Below are 22230 nucleotides of genomic sequence, written 5' to 3'. Positions count from 1 at the left end.
GCTCTGCCAGAAATATCCACTCTTAGACAATGTGTCTAATAGTGTATTTTAATATGACAGTGTGCCATCTTAGGCAATTTATAACACTTAAAACATTTATTAATAGCACTCTGAAGCCGAAATCATGATTGTGTAAATGTAAATGTAACACTGTAAATAAACAAAAGTCTAATGGCGGTACTGACTTTAAAGAAATATGTTTTGACTATGGCCCCGCATGATGAAAAAAAAAGTATTAAATTCGTAGCTCGTTCAAGATTCCAAACTCCTCAAGGCCTCCACGGAAGGTGCGTGTCTGGGCTCGAAGGCTGGTCCTGGACAAAAGTTTTCATTATGTCTTTCCAAGCTCTAGCACGTGCCTACTCAAATGCTGGTAGAAAATAATAATGTTTTCTAAACGTCTCTCCATTCACTGACAGCATTAATGCTATGTGTCTGTTTCACTTCACAGTGAGACAGAGCACTTTTCGTCAAATTATTTCAATTTCAACTATGACACTCCTAACTATTGATGAAAAGAAATTGCATAGTTAACATCTCTTCGTATGTAGTCAACGACGATTTGTGAGTCCCAGTCAGCAATGAACTTTTTGTCACGTTATTTCTAGTTGAAACAAGCGCACATCCCACTGCTCTTGAAATAAACATATATTTCTGTAGCGTGGTTACAAATATCGCCGATTCCATGTATCAACATTTTCAGGAGAGTGAGGAAACTGTTGAAACTATTTTCACATAAGTGATGTTGAAAAATTGTTCGTCGACTATACAATAGTAATAGTCTGTAATGAAATTATACTTTCTGTGTATTTTAGTTGCTTTAAGAGATATTTGCAGTAGAAATGGTGGGGCCGCTTTTGTCAGCCACATGACATGGCAGGTGGCAGGACAGGCAGTGGAGAGTATATAAAGTACGTCGGGCAAACGCGGAATACAGTCCCGACCTACTGCGGGAGTAGTTTCTCCCGCAGTACCGAAGTCGTCACAAAGAGCGTCTCTACGGCCAAAGGCGCTCACCGAGGCCAACTCGAATCGCTAGGCCCCACAGTCAACCAATTAGGTCCATGCAGGAACAGCAAGTAAGCTGCTTACACTTCCTTTGCACCTGGTTTGGAAACCAGTGTTTTCAGCTAGCGAGCGAGCGGGCGCGGAATACAGTGCAGCCATTGTCGTAATGCGCAAACGGAGCGATTTATCTGGAGGGGTAGCGATTTATTTGACATACAAAAGGACAAGAGTGGAAGCATATCGTAAAGAGCTAACTCTGTAAACTGTTCGCGTGGCCCCGTAATTAAAGTATACCGTGCATGCCAATATGACGTTATCCAAGACTGGTGCCGAAGCAACTCTAGTATACCATGGACCGTAGATGACAGGGATGAACGACGGTTGTGGAGATGTGTATGGACGAATAGATGTGCAACTGTTGAGAAACTGACCGCCCAATCGATCCAGGGAGATACCAGCAGCTTCTCCTCAACGTCCGTTCATCGAACTTTGCTGCGTACGGGACCCTGCAGCAGGTGCCTAATTCATGCAGCCATGCTGACTTCTGTTCATCGGAATCTGGACGTCCATTGAATGGCGACACGTGGCTTTTTCAAATGAATCATTTTTTATGCTCCATCAGTCAAATGGCTGTAGGCGTGTACTGCATGAAGCCACTCAAGCAAACACCTGCAACCATCGTCGGATGGGTCCAGGTCGGAGGAGGAAGCATTACGATCTGCGGAACGTTTTCGTGGCATTCCGTGGGAGATCTCCTCATTTTGGAAGGCACAATGGATCAATACACGTATGCATCTGAGCTTCGGGACCATGTCCACCCCAGCATGCAGTTTGCTTTTCCTCTGCGCAGTGACATTTATCAGCAGGACAGTACAACGTGTCACGCACCTCACAGTGTACGTGCGTGATTCATTGAGCACTGCGATGAGTTCACTGCATCCCTCGACATCAGACAACCAGAGTTTAAACCAAATCAAGAATCTGTGGGACCAGCTCGATCGGGCTGTGGACCTCGTTGTTCTCTTTGTGTAGCTAAGTCTTGCAGCGGTCCGCGCTTCAAAAAGTGGTTATCCAGGCTTTTGACAGATGGTCACATTAATGTGATTGGGCAGTGTAAATGTCATGAGTTTGCGAAGTCACGTGACAGACTAAAGCCTTGTAATTCGTGCCTGTTGGAGGAATCCGTTTTTGTAGTCAACATATTTTAGGGCTGGCCGATTTCGAACCAAATCAAACGTTTAAATGCGATTCTAACATGCTTCTGGGGGTTTCTGTCCCTATAGAACATCACGATTAGATTTCCTCCGCGATTTGCTCTTGAAATCTCTCATTAGCTCAACTTGCGAAAACAGAGCTGACTGTCTTTTTAATTAGGCTGCAGATTTAATAACAATCCGTGGGTAGAAAACAACGGCGATAGGTGTCGGGTAAGAGACCCAGAAAGGCAGAAAGTACTTATTTGTCTCGTCATTTCAGTTGATATTTTACCGTACTCCGTTGTCAACCCGATCAGGTGCTGGGTTCGAAACTCTGTCCAACACAATACTTAGTTCAGGCCATTTACGTTCGTTTCTGGTGATTCAAACCATTTTTAATATCTTTCGTGGTTATATGACGGGAACAATATTTGGCGGACATGAGTCGCAGCCCAGTAAAAACATTTTCGTCATGTAATATCGAGTTCATATTTGCTAAAAGTGAGATAAGTCACTGTTTTTATACCTAGTCAGTAATGAAAATCAGTCCTGTGTTTGAGTCTCGGCCAGGCACGAAAAGTTTGCTTCGGTAACATTGCCTGTAGGTGCTGGGTTTGAATCTAGATCCAGAATAAATCAGGCATCATGTCCTTTGAAGTTCAGACATATGCACAGTTAGCAGCTCATGAGAGACTCTGGAACTTTTTAATGTCACTTTGTGTTAGATAACAAGGGTTATGGATGGCTTTCGCATTGCGTGTAGATTCACGTGCCAATATGAATGCAGTGATCGAATCTGTCCGGTGGACTATCGACAATGGTCGGTTTGCAGGCCAACCTAGGTGTGGTTGTTACGTAGTTTCCCATAGCCCACTAGGTGAATACCGATTGGTACCCAAATCCTGAGTCTCCGTTACGCGATTTGCAAACATTCTAAACTACTTTCACTCAGAATGAGATTTTCACTCTGCAGCGGAGTGTGCGCTGATACGAAACTTCCTGGCAGATTAAAACTGTGTGCCCGACCGAGACTCGAACTCGGGACCTTTGCCTTTCGCGGGCAAGTGCTCTACCATCTGAGCTACCGAAGCACGACTCACGCCCGGTCCTCACAGCTTTACTTCTGCCAGTATCTCGTCTCCTACCTTCCAAACTTTACAGAATCTCTCCTGCGAACCTTGCAGAACTAGCACTCCTGAAAGAAAGGATACTGCAGAGACATGGCTTAGCCACAGCCTGGGGGATGTTTCCAGAATGAGATTTTCACCCTGCAGCGGAGTGTGCGGTGATATGAAACTTCCTGGCAGATTAAAACTGTGTGCCCGACCGAGACTTGAACTCGGGACCTTTGCCTTTCGCGGGCAAGTGCTCTACCATCTCTTTTTTATTTATTTATTTTTTTTAATTCTCATTTTGTTCGTTTTCGTTCGTTGTATGTGCTCGGGGTGGACGTCGTAAGACAGCCGTTTAAGTTCGTCTGTGATCGGGTAACTCAGTTTTTTTTTTAGTTTTTTTTATTACAGAGGACTGTTAACCCTCTGACCGAACACGCTGAGCTACCGTGCCGGCAGAACAGACACTTTTTGATAGGTCAGCACGTCCCCACAAAGCTAGTGAAGAGGCATAAACCATCTGAGCTACCGAAGCACGATTCACTCCGTGTTGTAGAGGTGGGATATGCACAACCATCCAACTTGCTCATTAACATTCTGCGTACTACAGCGAAGAATGATCCTATGTGAAACTGTTTCAAGACACATTTTATGCATCACGAATCACGGTATATAGGTTCCAAAGTTTAAGACATTAAAGTATGACTAACACTTTCGTTGAGGGTTTATCTGCTATTAAATTTTCCTTTTTTATTGTGTACTAAAATTTACTTTTCCTATATTTTTTTGAGTTATTGGAATTTATCAACTTCTTATCAGCTACTGTTAATATATTTGACAAATTTGTATTAATTATATTATTTTTCTCGTGATTAACAAACACGGCAAATACGTCATCTTGTAAAAGTACCTTCGACTGTATGAGCAGTTTCAGTCTTCTGTTGAAAGAGGTAAATTACATAGACTAACCTGACTTATTTTGACAATACCTGGCAACAAAATTGAGTTACTTGTTGTTATAACATATACATGCGACACGCTACTCTCTGCTTATGAATATTACATGGAGAATAATTAGGTAACTGCTTAGTGATGAACCTACAAAATCATTAAATCTCAAATCATTAAAAGCGTTAAACCCTAATCCTCCTTCCTTACCAAATCCCCTGCATTCGGCCAGTACTATAGAGTGTAAGGCAAGGGGAAGAAAAAAACATGAATACGAAGCATAGCTAGTGCTTATGAAATGACACATTTCTCTTAAGAGTTAGGAAAAGAAGCAGAACTACGTCGCTAAAGGATTCCACATCTCTCCTTTCTGTAATTCTCGTAATTATTCCGTGTATTCTTTAGCAAATTGCGATTCATTCTAGCTGCCCACTGTTTCCTTCCGTTACTAAGTGTCACAAGTATGCCATTAAAATTAAACGCGTCGTTACCTATACTTCAGAGGCGAAGCACACCTGTGGCGCTCATTCTGGTGTAGACCGGGAGTAAGCCGTCTATTCCCGAGGTCTTGAGTGTTTGCAAGGGCTATGAAGTCTGCTCTTGTCAGACTCTAAATTTCAAAATACTCTTGCTCCGTGTGATGAATCAAAACTGATATCCGAAGTTCACATTGAACGATGATTATTTTTAGAAATTATCGTCTGACAGCTTACGCCTTTTCCCTGTGTAGCACCTGCGATTTCCTCTAAAATCTGCATTACACAATAAATTCTCTCACAAGTGGAGATGGATGGACTGTCGTGCAGCCAGCCCACCGGTTAGGAATATACTCAACTATATGCAATACGTAGCATCCGATATGCAATACGTAGCATCCGTATATTGTTTCTCAGTAGCAAGATTCGTTTACAGCTCTATCTAGCTAATTTTAATCGTTTAATTGTGCATGACTTTCTTAATAACTCTTGGTTGGTTGGTTTTGATGGAGGGACCAAACAACGAGGTCATCGGTCCCATCAGATTAGGGAAGGATCGGGAAGGGAGTTGGCCGGGCCCGTTCAGAGGAACCATCCCGGCTTTTCCCTGAAGTGATTTAGGGAAATCACGGTAAACCTAAATCAAGATGGCCGGACTCGGGTTTGAACCGTCGTCCTCCCGACTGCGAGTCTAGTGTGCTAACCACTGCGTCACCTCGCTCGGTAAAACTCTTGGTTTGTATATTCCCTGATCTACCCACTTGAGCAAAATCTCGTGTTAATAATTTTCCATATGACAAGATATGTTATATTCTTTGTAGAATAATGAAAACTGATGCACTTTGTCACAGCTGAGACAAGGCTCAACTAAAAACTGAAACAGTTTTATAATATAGCAGTTAATTCACATAATTTACTCAGCCGATTAATATGTTCTTGCTAGACCAGTGAGCCAACCTCTTCGCAATTTTCTGAGGTCGAAATTTAGCTCTCATTATGGTATCACTGATGCTGTCCACCAAAATTTTCTCCTACTGATAATACTCTACTGTCTCAGTAAGAAATCCCTAATTTTCACTCCGCTAATTATTTCCATCTCCACAGCAGCGCTATCTGTCCTTTTTTTTCAGTCTCTCAGGGTGTTTCACTGATCCATAAGGTCTTAAATCCACACCAAATGTGACAAAATTACACAGAATTACTCCCACACACCAACGCTTCTCCGACTACCGATTATTAGACCATTTAAAGTGGAAAGCTTTCTTTGCACCTCCTTTCCTTCATGCCTATGAATCGGTCTGAATTCTGTTCATTGCTGACGCTTTTAAGATGCCCTTCATTGTAGATTTGGTGCATCTCACAAAGTTCATTCAGGAACGAAGCATGCCACCAGTTCCAGAATAGTTTATAATTAAACTTTTAATGAGTTTTTTACACACACACTGGGCGCCTGTACTTGAGTCTGGAACCGCACGCCCGCTACGGTCGCAGGTTCGAATCCTGCCTCGGGCATGGATGTGTGTGATGTCCTTAGGTTAGTTAGGTTTAAGTAGTTCTAAGTTCTAGGGGACTTATGACCACAGCAGTTGAGTCCCATAGTGCTCAGAGCCATTTGAACCATTTTTGAACCTGTACTTGAATGAAGAACAGTAAAATATTTTGCAACATGGCGCCGCGGCCAAGTAGGTTATACTAGCACTTTCATTACAGTGAAACTTTTCGTGTATTTTCTGGCCATCAAAATGAGTTAAATCTAGTCGTTTTCTACTGTCAGCAAATAAACCAAAACTAAACAGAAGCAGCCAGTAGTGAATGATACAAACAACTAAATGAATTCTGGAAATAAGTGTTGTGATACATTAGTCGCTAATCTATGTTTTCTATATGGAATAATAATAGCGCATTCCTAAAATACTTAACAAATTATTTACTACAGAACGAATAATAAATTGACTTTAACTTTCATATGAGTTTGCTAGCATACCTCACGTTACTTATATGAACTTAGAGTCAATGCAAATTATTGCATCACGCTCGTTGAACATGGCATCTCACTGAACAATGAAGTCTTTACCATTTTTAAAAATGACATTGCATAAATCTGTAATCTGTTCAAATTTGAAATGCAGCTCACAGTGCTATATTATGTCATTTCTAAAGTCTGATAAACAGAATCAACCAAGTTCATAAAGTTCGGCACTAATAAGGGTTTCTCCTGGTGAGGTCTGGGCATAGGTCCATTGCCTCGGCCTTCCATGGAGATCTCTCGTATAGCTCATATTCCTTCTACATCGAAATGCTTCTCTTTAACCCACAGTTTCTAACAAGCACATATTTATTTTTAGAGTAAATACTGTTTTCTTCATCCACTCATGATTATCATTACATTTCACGCGACATGAAGTATTGCCTGTTTCTACCATATCGTATGGTACCGCTGAGAAATGCTTTCTGTTGGTATGGCTCTCACCTTAGTTGCGTAAAATTACTTCTGTCATTCATTTAAAACCCATAAATATGTAATAATGTATAAACTGAAACGTAACACCCAACATAAGTATGTACTTCTAACTTTGTCAGTGCCGGTCCCAAGCACTGGCGCAAAAGTTGAATGCGGAATAAGTGCGTTACTTCTTACTGTCTAGGCTAGTGTCGTGTGTCCACTCCCTGGCATTTCCGTGTACAGCAAAGCTCGTTCTCATAGAACATTAGTACCAAGTGCGGACGCACCGTGTGTGTACTGCAGCGTTAAGCGAATGTGGGATGAAACTAATTTTCTGACTTACAGATTAAATATTCTTAATAAGCAGAGCAAACTGTCACTACTGGCAACAAAATATTTAAATTTACAAATTTGTATGAACTGAAGACAAATAAGAAATTTTCACATCGTCGACAAAAGATATATAAAAGCATAACCTATTGTTTAGATAACAAATATAAAGATCACATTACCGATTTTGCCCAAATAATACCAACAAGTCTGAATTATGTTTACTTAATGAAAAGCCATACGTTATTCACAGACGGAAGAAGTAGACGAAAAATAGTAAGAATATGCACTATGCTTAATTTATTCAAAGGTGCAAATATAGGACGTCTGAAATTTTTATATTCAAAATCAGTATACTTCGAAATCATTTTTAATAGTTCACTGAAACGGGACCAACATAAGATAGTGAAAAGGAAGAGGCTATCCTTTATATGGAACATCATAACATTTCAGACACCGTACTAGGTTCTCATGTCGATATCTGCAAATGTATTGTTTCTTTAAATTTTCCGGTGGTTTTTTTTATTCTTTTCGAGGTCCTCCTACAGTATTATCTGTTACCACCGTTGTGAAAATATTATCGTTTGTGCGTGACTGAACACTTCAAATAATCATTTCTATTTCGCATATGGAATGAGATTATATGTTTGAAGGTGAGCTGGGCGATGGTCACACTTTTAAGCCTTCAACTCTTTTTTTTCCTCGTGGAATTTCTTCTAGTAACTACAAAATCTGGATAATGTCATAGCGTTCTTGAGAAAGGGAGAACAAACTTGGATAGTAGAAATTTCGAGAAATTAATGGTGTCATTTCCAAGGGACCCAACTCAGTGTTTGCCTTATTCGTTTTAGGTAAACCATGGTATCCTAAATCTTGATGGCAGTCTCGTATTGCGCTTAACACCACTATATTTCTGTGCGAAACTCTTATGGATCAGCAGCACCATAAGATGATTCCTGACAATGTTGTTGTATTCACGAAAAGATCGTCGTCGGATTATCTTGAGAAGTTGCAGGAAGATTTGGACGGAATTTCCACCTCTCGTAATGAATGGCAGCTATTTTTAAATGTGGATAAATGTAACATAATGTCAATAACACGGAGAAAATATCCGACGGTGTCTGATTCCGAGGTTAGCGGCGAAAATTGTGAAGAGGTCAGTATGTATACTTTGGAGTACTGTTCCAGAGTTTGAAATCCTTACCATGTACGTATCACAATAGGCATCGAAAGAATTCAGAGGCGCACTGCTGGGATCGTAATAGATCGATATAGCACATAGGAAACTGTAACGGCAATGTAAGGGTAACTTAAATGAGAATCATTTGAAGACAGGCGACGTAGTTCTTACGAAATCCTGTTGAATAAATTTAGAGAACCTGTATTCGAAGATGACTGTGCGACCATTCTATTGCTACCAACATATATCTCGTTCAAGAACCACTAGAAAAACAGATTTTGGCACGTATAGAGGCATACAGACAGTAATTTTCCCACGCCCCCGATAGCTGAGTGGTCAACGCGACAGACTGTCAATCCTAAGGGCCCGGGTTCGATTCCCGGCTGGGTCGGAGATTTTCTCCGCTCAGGGACTGGGTGTTGTGCTGTTCTAATCATCATCAGTTCATCGACGCGCAAGTCGCCGAAGTGGCGTCATATCGAAAGACTTGCACCAGGCGAGCAGTCTACCCGACGGGAGGCTCTCGTCACACGCCATTTATTCCCCCGCCAAAGACGCAAAATGAATAGGAAGGGAAAACGATGATGTTGGTAGCATTCACCCTCTGCCAGGCACCTTACAGTGGCTTGCAGAGTATTTGTGTAGCATTCACCCTCTGCCAGGCACCTTACAGTGGCTTGCAGAGTTTTTGTGTAGGTGTAAATATAGATCAACTGAAAGAAGTTGCATCCCAAGTCCAATTGTTTTGAAACTTATTGTTTGTTTCTGTCGTGATTGTAACTAAAACAAAACTATATTTGTCTCAGTGAATAACATAACTATTTTCTTTCCTCTCACTTTTTTCAGTGTTGAATGTGCACCTTACCGCACAATGTTTTACTTAGTTTACATTTTAAAGATATAGTTTTAATGTCTTATATGTATGAACTCATTAAAAGCAGCAGAATGGCGTAAATTATTGTAAGCTAGCCTGCTAGAAATCTTAAAAATTCGAAAAAACTAGAAAAATTACACGGGTATCTCATGTGCTTGTAGGAGTTTGTAGCTCATGCTGAGTTTTGCTGTGACGATTCTGGGTTATTTGCTTCCGGAAAAAAGCCGGAAAAGTAGATACACCCTTGAGAATTAGAGGTATTTTAAATTGGAAGTGGAAAACTGAGGAACTGTCATCATATTATTCTTAAGTATCTATTAAATAGTGTGAGAATGTTTGCAAGAATCGAACACTTACTCGAAACGAGCAGTGTAACACAAAAAAGTCTCTGACTCTCGTAGCAGCCATAACACAAACGGCCTCGAACCATTTCATTTCCTTTGTTGCAATGAAAGGACTCATTCTGACAATAGAACCCTGTATTCCCCTCTAATATTTTAGACTGACAGTATTATTGATCCGTTTCACTATTTACAAAGTGGACAGTATTATTAAGCTATATTGTACAATGGTGAAGTAGCCCTCTGCCCTTTTAGTTCTGCTTTAAATTAATCGAACGTCAAAATGGATGCGCTTGTGTTCAAAACGGAAAGTTGTATTGAGAACCAATATTTGCTAGCAGGAGTTTGTCCACTTCATGGAAAATTCGAGTATCTTGTTATCAGATGCTATGAGTGTAAAATTCTTGTAGACTATTATATTCTGTAATTTTCTGACTTCCTCAGCATACTAGTTCTCAGTTGGTAGTAGAAGTCAATATACATCAGTTCGCTAGTTTTTTGAGTCGGACCACTGGCAAGGTTAACGATAAAACAGCAGCAATATTTTGTATCGAACTATAATAGCTATTAAAGTCTGGTTGTTTATTTTTTTAACCCTTTCATCCAGAATTTATTCTGGAGGAAGGAAAACTTTTCTTTACGTCGTAATGCTTTTAGGTGATTTTTAATGATTTTAGATGCAAGATTTATACAAAAATATGTACCCGTTCTCAAAACATACTTTGTATACTTGGCTTCATTTTATAGACTAAAAAAAAACGATTACGAAATACAGTCTATTGTGATACATAGTATAGTTATCACTTAATAATTATCATAAAAATAACAATAACAATACCCAGTTATTCAGTGGAATATAGCCAACCAACCACATGCCCGTATTCGGGTGATGACGATCTGCTGCGAACTGCTACGTTGGCTTGCATAGGAATGCCCAGCGGATAGCAGCGCTTCCACACGATGAAAATGTTGAACATTCACAAATGTGTACCACCGGTTCCCATTGGGAAAAATACTTCTGTTGCAGCTAAAACACAGTAAAAGTTAATGTACACAACTACAGCTGGAGGAACGAGTGATAAAGTTATTATTGATCTCTTATGAGTGATGCTTTCGACTTCTCACTTTCGAAAAACTTTGCAGGAGTGGTTACTTCACTATGTGATATCTGGAGTGGTAGATGCTCGCACAAACCGTACGTATAGTGCCATAGTTGCATGAGGTAGGGTAGCTTAGTTCTTTCCACGCTGCTCCTCTCCCTGCAGCAGTTACTTTTTGGACGGAGCTTATATCCTGCTCGCCACAGACACCATTCGGCCAACGTTCAAGAGAGGTAGTGGATCGTGGCAGGTGAATTCACTAGATACTTGGAATTTATGAGAGCTGAATTACAAAAGTGCTTTTGTTGGTCCTTAATAGTCTACCTAGATGAGAACAGCCTCAAACACGCTGTCTAGCAAAAATCGTTCAACGTTCTAAATCAGTAGTTGAAGCACAGTTCAGTTTTGGTAATTAACAGTTGATATGAACAAGAATGAAATTAATCACATCTCTTAAAGAAGTGCTGCTAGAAGCTGCAATTTTCTGTGTTTAAACATGAATGTTTATTCTCAAGTTCACTCAACGAACGAAGTGGAACAGATGTAAGGGCATTGAACTCGCATTTTGGAGGATTTGGTTCAAATCCGCATATCGTCAGCCAAATTTAAGTTTTTCGTCGTTATTCTAATTCACTCAAGCAAACAGCAGCATATCTTTCTGAAAACGAACTCGATCGGTTTCTTTCCCCATCCTTGTTCTTCCAAGTGTGTGCTTTATCTCTAAAAAGGTCGTCTTTGATGATACGTTATACTTTAATCTTCAAATCTAATGTACCATTGTTTGATAAAGCTGCAGCCAAACATGCTCTACATAAAGCACTAGCAATGGTTGAGAAATAATTGCTACAGTTGTAACGTTTCACCACATACTTTTAGTGTCTATGTTTATTTCAGTGTGTATATATGTATGTGCCCTAACTTGTGCCACAAGGTGCACGTAAAATAGGCACCCTTACACAAACCTTGGGGATGGCTTTGAGATGTTGTTAACAGCTCAGTGCCTGCCAGCTATTCTTCTATCCATTCTGCTCACTCACTTCCTCTTCGTCAGCTATGTCATTCCACTCAGAACCTCAAAGATACAGCAACAGCGAAAGTTGTGTATTGAGTTCTAAAACTGGTCTGGAGTCCCATATATAATTTTATATAAGTAGTTGGTTAATTATGCTGCACTGGAGATAATGGGTCAAAGACTTAGATGAAAGTAGCGTCGTAAGAAAAGCAGTTCCGTTGTTTCCTGGAAAAGATAAAGCACTGGAGGAAGCAATACTAGTCAACAAAGTTTTGTAAGATGGACGATAATGAAAACTACCGTAAAACACCGATAGGCATTGGAATATGCGTTTAGAGTGATTAATCGTTCAGATACGCACTTAAGAAGTTTGAGATTTTTAATATTCACCAGAAAAATGGAGCAGGAAGTACTTCTGCGTTACTGACGAAAGTGATCCGAATATACAGTACTACATCAATCTTCGAAAGTATAAAAAACCCACGATATATGATAGTCAGATGACGGAAGCTACTAGAATTACCTCTCCCACTTATATAGATCATTTGAAACCAATGACAATAGTGCTATATACACACATAAAAAAAGTTTTACATCACCTCGGTTCCGAGAGTTCCGGAAACTGTACAGAAAATTGGAACAGAGATCAACATAAACATCATTTCCGCCCTTTTTATTGCTCATGAAAACCACACATTGCATGTTGTACCACCACACGGCGAGACCTTCAGATGTGGTGGTCCAGACTACTGTACGCACCGGTACCTCTAATACGCAGTAGCACGTCCTCTTGCATTGGTGCATTCCTGTATTCGTCGTGGCATACTATTCACAAGTTCATCAAGGCACTGTTGGTCCATATTGTCCCACTCCTCAACGGCGATTCGGACTAGATCCCTCAGAGTGGTTGGTGGGTCATGTCGTCCATAGACAGCCCTTTTCAATCTATCCCAGGCGTGTTCTATAGGATTCATGTCTGCTGCCCACTCTAGTCATTATCCTGAAAGAAGTCATTCACAAGATGTGCGCTATGGGGCTGCGAATTGTCGTCCATGAAGACGAATGCCTCGCCAATATGCTGCCGATATGGTTGCAATATCGCTCGGAGGATGGCATTCACGTATCATACAGCTGTTATAGTGCCTTCCATGATCACAAGCGGCGTACGTCGGCCCCACAAATGACATCCCAAAACATCAGGGAACCACCACCTTGCTGCACTCGCTGGACAGTGTGTCCAAGGCTTTCAGCGTGACTGGGTTGCCTCCAAACACGTATCCGACGATTGTTTGGTTGAAGCCATATGCGACACTCATCGGTGAAGAGAACGTGATGCCAATCCGGAGCGGTCCATTCGGTATGTTGTTGAGCCCGTCTGTACTGCGCTGCATGGTGTCGTGGTTGCAAAGATGGACCTCGCCATGGACGTCGGGAGTGAAGTGGCGCATCATGCAGCCTATTGCGCACAGTTTGAGTCGTAGCACGACGTCCTGTGACTGCGCGAAAAGCATTATTCAACATGGTGGCGTTGCTGTCAGGGTTTCTCCGATCCACAATCCGCAGGTAGGTGTTATCCACTGCAGTAGTAGCCCTTGGGCAGCCTGAGCGACGCATGTCATCGACCGTTTCTGTCTCTCTGTATCTCCTCCATGTCCGAACAACGCCGCTTTGGTTCACTCCGAGACGCCTGGACACTTCCCTTGTGGAGAGCCCTTCCTTGCACAAAGTAACAATGCGGATGCCATCGAACCAAGGTATTGACCGTCTAGATATGTTTGAACTACAGACAACATGAGCCGTGTACCTCCTTCCTGGTGGAATGACTGGAAGTGATCGGCTGTCGGACCCTCTCCGTCTAATAGGCGCTGCTCATGCATGGTTGTTTACTTCTTTGGGGGGGTTTAGTGACATCTCTGAACAGACAAAGGGACTGTCTGTGATACAATACCCATAGTCAACGTCTATCTTCAGGAGTTCTGGGAACCGAGGTGATGCAAAACTTTTTTTGATGTGTGTAGTTACAGGATGTGTGCTAATTGATTTACTCCACGTAACAAAAGAGTGAACAATTGCTAAAATATTGTAAAGAAAGTTCTGAGAATAGGCCAAGGAAACTTCATATAGCCATTAAAATAAACTTAATGTTCATAGTAGAAAAAGCAGACAGGAGAAATGTTCAGTAAAGATTACAATAACATACAATCTGAATGGCATACTAACACGTTTGGTCGTCGTTTTATTCCTCATTATCAACTGTTACGAAAGTCCACTGGTTCTCCAAATGGTCATTGAATGTAAATACGTATATGACGCGAACTAATGACGATTCACTAGTTGAATTGGTCAAAATAATAAATCTTCCTCAAACTGGAGCTGTTGTTTACTTCCAAAATATTTTTATTGCGTGAATATTTATTAAGGTTTTTAACAAAAAATAATATAGATTCTTTAATTATAAATAAAATACTCTAGTCATTACTTCGATTTTTTTGGGGTGGGGGCAATAACACGTAGTTGATGTCTAAAATCAATATTTCGTGTGAAACCCAAATATTTATTCTGTTTAAATACTCTGTCAGCGCAGCTGAAACATCTAACATATTTTTCATGTTCAGTTGATTCTGTCCAACTCAAGTGAACGAACAAGCACAAAAACTCAAGCACTCCAATAGTAGAGACTTCGGCAGCACTTCAAGAATATTTTTGGTAATCTATAGCTCCCAACAGTTTCTTACAGCGAGTACTTCCGCAAATAGCATTCAATAATAAATGTAACATCAACGTATACGTTAACGTAAAAAACATGGTTAAAGGTTCGGGAAGAAAATTCAACCGGAAACAAAAATATACTCAGTTTGCTGCAGTTCCTCTCCCAACTGAGGGAGAAGCCAAAGTAAAAATAATAACCTCAGAAACAATAAATCATACATATGTTTGAGGAAGACAGTTGAGAATAAATATTTCCGTGTATATCCAGCAGCTATTATGAATTAAGACACAAACGAGTAACAGACGTTGGCTGTGAGATGGCAATGATTGAAATCAGTGGGGAAAGTCGAAAATTTGTGCCGGATCGAGATTAGGGCCTCGGCCTAATGCTTACTAAGCAGTGGTCAGAGCATCCGTCTAATAAAGAGGTGACTCAGGGTCGAATACCGGTCCGGCAGTAATTTTCAACTGTCCCCATTGATTTCAATCAATGCCCGCATGCAGTCAAGATCTGCAATCCCTTTGTGTCTTCGCCGTCATAGTTATGTTGATATTTTATGCCATGCATCTTTTATATATTGTAAGCTTCCACCAAAGGGGCAGTTTATTATGTTACCATACTGCTTACAGTTTTGAGTAAGACTCTTTCTAATGAGGTAGCCCATACAAACAAAACATAACATTAAGAAACTTTTTAATGGTAGATACCCAAAACATTGTAAAATTTGCCTACCGAAAACGTTTCAAGCCACTTACATAAGGAATATTACAATAATACCCGCAGGGTCTACAATCATCTTTTCCCAAAGCAGAAATATTGAACTCTTATTATGAATCCATACAGTAAACAAAGGTCATATATAAACCACAACATTTAGTCGTACTTAAAATAACTGGTAAAGTTAGTAATGCCGCTGTGGTTAACTGGAAGCACGACTAATATTGCAGCAGGGACAGACTTTCATATGAACATAAAATAAGTGTCCATACGTACCTATTCTCAGCTTTGTGTTGCACAACCTGAGCCTTCATAAAAGCGCTTGGTTCATCTAAACACATGAAGCATACTATCTTTACATTACAGGCATAGCTACTGTCACATACTAGAGTTTTTATATTAACGTCACTACGTACAGTACTGCTAGGTTGACACAACCAACATGTTATAACACTATGGTTCTTGTACGAATGTGAAACTAATATATTACATGTACACATAACTACTGTTGGTTTATTTTCAACGGTGTACAATACCACTTCATTCGATTTAAGTTCACTTCTTCTGCAGTACAAATAGCTGTACAAACGTGCGCTAATAAATGGTGGTAAATTGTCTGGTTGTTTGGTGCACAATAGTTCAAAAGTGGTTGTACCAAGACACCTACCTGTAAACAACACTGATGTTGATATTTTGACATCTTGCTGTTGATAATAGATTCACGTCGAAGCATGTGCAGTTGTCAGCTGTATGGTGCGTATGAAGAAGATGCCACTCAAGGAACATTTTACAGACGTACTCGAAGAATCTGGCCCTATAGACTTACACGAACTTTTGACAAATGTCCGTGAATGCTTAAAATGAACGATACAGAACAACACCAAACAGCCGTAACGTGTATCGTGCACTGCGTATCACATGAGCAACTCCTAGAAAAAATTGGTAATAAATTCATATATGACAAATATTAGGGAACAGATGCGAACATGTGGAAACAAAAAAAGAAATGAAGGGTAGTAAAATGATTTAACGTATCTTCGACTGACCAAATGAAATAAGAATACTATCTTGACTACCTGTGCTCTTCCTCTTTAGTGCAACTGCCTTACGACAGTTTGCAACTAGAGGCTCTCCATTCTGTCCTTTCCTGAGCATCTCATGTGTTTGTATGCTCGTACTCTTCGAATGCCATCCAGCACTCCAGTTCTCTTCCTACCTCTTCCTGTCATGCCCTCTACTCTTCCCAATATAATGTTATGCTGCAGAACTTTCCCTCACTTCAAATAACCTTTATTCTTCTCATATTTTTACATTTCATATTTTCATTTTTCATATTTTTTTCATATTTTTTCATCTCATTTTTTTCGTATTTTTTCATCTCATATTTTTTCATGTCATTCATTAAGTCTGTCAGTCTACTTCACCTTAAGTATTGTTCTCCATAGCCATATTTCAAAACTTCCTAAACATATTCCTCCTTCCTTTTTAATTGTCAATGATTCACTACTCTATAGTTTACAATCTAGACATAACATTTAGCAAATTTTTTCCTCATCTCCTTTAGAATTGAAAATGTTAGTACCTACTTCACTTAGCTACTTCACTTAGCTGTCACAGGTGCTGTCTTTCCCATAGACATCCTCCTCCTTATTCCTTCTGTATTGCTTCCTTTCCATGTCATTAATAATCCTACGTACTGAAAGGATTTTACTTGTTCTACCTCTTCCGTCTAAAATATGTTTATAGGAGTTTCCTTCTTATTTACTCCAATCACTTCTGTCTTTCCTATATTAATCTTCATTCCATGCTCCTCGCCCCATCTTTCAATATTTTTCTACATCTTCTGTAGCTCTTCTTCTCAGTCCGCCAGGACTGCTTCAGCATTGGTGTATTTTATAGTTTTTATTCTTTTTCCTTCAATTACAATGCCTATTGCATGCCTATGACCTTACCTATCATCCCTCCTCCATATTTATGTTGAATAGCTTCTGTGACAGCGAGAATCCATTTCTTATACCTACTTTAGTGCTCATCTTTTACGTCTAGTCATTCATATTCAAAATGTCACTTTTTGCTTTGTAAACATCTCCTTTCTTAACCTTCTATATTTCCAGTGCCTTGTCGCAGTCGATAAAACTAATATTCACCTGCTTGGTGATTTCTAGAAGGTGGATCAGGTATTTTAAACCAGCTTCTCCCAGTATGTGCGTAGTGTTATACCAGTAAACAAACTTGCACGTCAGAATGCAGTCTTGTTTTTGTGGCTGTCACTACAGTGTGAATCATAACGTTTGGATTATAGGTCTCAGCTCTCACGGCCGGAAGAAACGTCCGAGGAAACAGAGATATTCTGATGAAAGTATAAACATCGTGTTTATTTCTTAACTATTTGAGAATATTTTGGGTTACTATTCACTAAGCAGTAATTTCTATCTTGTTGCATATGGCTTTATATTCACTGTTGTCAGTTCTTGAACTCAAGGCAAAGAATTATTATCAATGAGGAAACTGTTAACTGATTTGCTGAGCGGACGCGGAACTCTGGTCATTTATCGATGATACCGTTTCAACAAGAGGCTATTTCTGTTGGTAGCGCGGTTGCAGGTCTGAAGCAGAATATTGTTTGTAAAATTACGGTGGGTTCTGCGGCTCCTGTTAACGCATGTTTGGCATGAGTTGCGAAAAGTTCTTTTCTCGTAAATGAGTGGCAGACAAGGGGCTACGTGGAGGGAGAGCAGAAAACATTCTGAAAGTTTTATTATTCGTTTGTTGATTTTACCGATGCCGAAAATTAAACCTTACCATGAACAGAGGTCTTTCGAAGCTTGTGTATAGCTATATTTAGAATTCTTTGTTCCTCTATAATAATGTAAAGGCTTTGTTGCGGATACAAATCGCTACCTATAGACGGAAGTTTTATTTTCATTTGTTCTCAATGTGAATGTATGTGGTTATAATGTTTGTTAATAGGACCTGAACAAAATCTTTTTAAATGTTTACAGCATTTAAATTTGAAAACTCGCGATTGATGTCTCCGTGGAATCTATGAAGTCAGCGTACTGACATCATGGTTCATGACAGTAAGAAAACATTTTGTCTGGTCGGTACTCAGATACAAACTTCTGCCTTTCGCAGACCAATACAAAATAAGCTGTCACAGGTACTTTAGAATATGATTACTTCTGTCCGTTCGTCCGCTTGCGTAGCCGTTCGACACAGATATCCTTGTGGTGGAAGAAATTCACACCACCAGTATTTGGCTAGCAAGAGATGGAGAACTGGTGGCGTTAAGTCCCCTAACACGAAACCTTAAGCCAAAATCCTGGGTTATATTCCAAATATATTCGCTTTCCTTAATTGATTATAGGATATACGACTCTTTTGGTGACAATCGTCCGACAACAGGGAACGTTGAGCTCGGCGGTACCTTGTTACTATTCAACGGAGCACACAGTGCGTTGATACTTCAACTTTCTTCCTCCCCCCTCACGATGTTCAACACACAGATGACACTACATCATACATGCACTCAGCGCAGCTACAAGTGATAACTGCAGGCAACACAGCTGACGCGTAAGCTGCCCCAAGTGGCTTCCACTAGAAACTCTTAAACCAGACGCAAACAAAACGAGACAATAAAACTGCTTTGCACTTTATTATTAGGAAGACCACAGTGCAATAGATATGCTTTTAACATGTATAAATCTTCACATGGAGACAGACATATAATTTCATAGAACTGCAATTCAGTGTTAATATTCTGAACAACGTGGTACAAAGGCTAAACCACGGCGCTCAAATTCACACCTGTCTACCCAGATTTGCTGTCTCCGTTGTTTTCCCCAAATCATCTGAGTTGAACCTCTGAAAAGACAAGGGGCTATTACGGTATACTGATAGTTTTTACTTTTGGACCGTCTAACTGGAACTGAATGAAACACAATTTTAGTTCCATACGCGTTTTGCTTTTATTCTCCGCAAGGCATATTCAGTGCTTACAATAGTAAAAATATGTACATATTCCAGCCCACTGAAGATACCTTGAAGAGAATAAAGGCGAAAGGCACGAAAATTGTGTTTCATTCAGTTGTAGTTAGACGGTCAAAAATAATTATTATCAATATACCGTAATATTAAACGCAGCTGAGGAAGACAGGACTACAAAAGTTGAAGATGATAAGGGGCTATTAACTGCAACACCAGTTGTCATACGTATTTGTAAATAGACTTTAACGACCGAGACATCGGAAAACCTTTATTGGTTGAAGCCCAATCTTCTTTTCTTACTTTACTGGTTGTTTGTAAAGACTTTCAAAATAGCAGGTTTGTTTGTAGAAATATTCAGTAATTTAAAAAATTGGGTTACGTAACTGTACTGTACGTACATCAAATAATAAATTTCATTTTTAAAAGTTTATGTACGTCATTTACCGTGATCTAGTTCAGTATGATTATGTTCCTGTTGCCGAAGGAATTAAAATAGCCTAAAAATGCTTCACGTTAAAACACGACTGCTTTTGTTCTCAGCGACAGTGGAACCAACTCAATATATCAAACACATGACAATGCAGCAGTTTCTAGCTGCTCTCGTTTTACGTTATGAACGAAGCTGTTATCGTTAGTTTTTGACAGTTCGACGTTTCTTAAATCGTTCTATATAATGTTAGTTGCGTAACAAAAAACTTACAGTGACATTCGAAGATTATGTACCATCTCGGCCATGTGATTAAAGGCCGTTCACAAACACAACTTAGTCTTCACCAATATTGTAATAATCGACACAAAAACAATGTTCATTCATGGCGTATAAAAGCTTCATTGCAAGAAATTCAGAGAAGTCCATCGTGGCCTCATGGTGAGTATTGACAGAAGGGAAACATGAGAACACAATGAAACGCTAATCTCAGAATTACTTAACCCATCAGTACAAAAAGTTTCTAAACTTTATGAAAAAAGTATAAAAGGCTCAACATGATGGTTTTAATGCTTCTGTACCGTCTGTACATTTTAGTACAACTCACACAACGTTCACACAGCCGTGTGAAACTCCCAGAAAGGTCCTTCTTGTGATGTTGTTCAACTCGTGCATCACATTGGCTTCAATGTCTGATATGTCCTCAATTTCTTGACACTGCATGTGATTTTCTGCACTTCGCCGTTTTGTGGTAGGTTCGTACTGATAACACCTAGTCTCATCACCCGTGATGACTTTTTTCAGAAAAGAATTGCCTGCGTTTTGCATTTCAATCAAGTCACGGCAGGTGTCCGTCGTTTTTGTTTAGAAGTCAAGATTATGGGACAAACTTCGTACACACCTTCCTGTTCGTCAAAACACTCTGTATAATGCCTTGTACACTTGATTTAGTGATGCTGCTCCATGGAGATTTGTGACATGACAACACACATATTACGGCCGCAAGTCCACTATTTAACAGCCTGCTCACATCTGACTGATCGAATCCAAATCTGTTGTTTACAGTTGGTAGTTCAAGCTGACGTTGCTTACACACCAGAAATAAGATCAGTGTCGTTTATTTTGGATGGACAGTGTATTATTGAACACCTTGTCTCCTATAACTACAGACAATGGGTTGTTCAGCTACAGCTTCAATGGGAAGGGTAAAACGTGTGTATATCATCAGTTATACTGTTCTACGCAGACTAAACGTTACTTTTATTTTGTCCTTTAAAAACATATCTGTAATTGGGATTCGATCCATGTACCATATCTTTTTCGAGCGTTGCGCTAGTAATTACTTAAGTCATTCAAGCATCTAGCATATTAGAAGCTATGCTTTCACTAGCTCCTCCCCTTCTCCATACATGCTCAACAGAGTCTGACCAACGAGCTTGATTTCTTTACAGGCTGCTAGTTGTTGTTGAGAATTAATTTTCTTATTCTATGCAACAAAGAATGTTTTTCTTTAAAATAATCTTAATACGGTTGCTGTACCTGCCAGCCTGAGGGAGTGCCAAAAGTTTCATATTCTGTGAATAGTACATGCTGCCTTAATCATAGACTGATGAAGCAAAACATTGTAACCTTCTGCTTAATAGTATATGGAACGCAATACAGTAGCAATACTGCGTAACATGAATTCAGTAAGTCCGTAGTAGGCATGCACAGACATCTGACACCACATGTCTACACATACATCACTCAGCACCCTTAAATTAATTGTCGATGATCTTTGGGCGTGGAACTTGCCCCAGATAACGTCCCATATTTGTTTCATTGGGTTGAGGTCAGGTGAATTTAATGGTACAGATATTAACATTGGTTGATAACATGTTTCTGAAACAACTGTGGCACGATTCTAGCCTTATTACACAGGCTAAGAGATGGCAGCACCTTCGACGTCATCAAATATGAAGGCATGCAGGTGTGTCCCAGCAGTGTTTGCATAGTTCACAGCTGTCATTGTGTCTTCAATTACTAACACAGGTCCAATGGAAACCTAGGTGAATGTTCCTCATAGCTTGGTACTGCTCATGAGTATAAGATGTGACACCCAAGGTTACCAATAAATCTTTGTATTTATTGTGGAAGGAAAGAAAATAGCCTCAGAATATCTTCTTGACGAATTTCCTTCAATGCCTGAAACATAAGGTGTGTCAGTTCATGAATATTTCTGGCTGGAGCCTAATATCTCAGACATGTTCTATGGGTGACACATCAAGGGATCTGGAAGGTCAGTCGAGGATAGGTACATTCCTCAAAGTATCTCTGGTGCGAACTGAAGTGGCTGGTCTCGCATTAACCTCGTGCAACATGCCAATTGG

This window comes from Schistocerca cancellata, chromosome 4, assembly GCF_023864275.1.
Source record: "Schistocerca cancellata isolate TAMUIC-IGC-003103 chromosome 4, iqSchCanc2.1, whole genome shotgun sequence".
Lineage (NCBI taxonomy): Eukaryota > Metazoa > Arthropoda > Insecta > Orthoptera > Acrididae > Schistocerca > Schistocerca cancellata.
Note: the sequence above shows the minus strand (reverse complement) of the source record.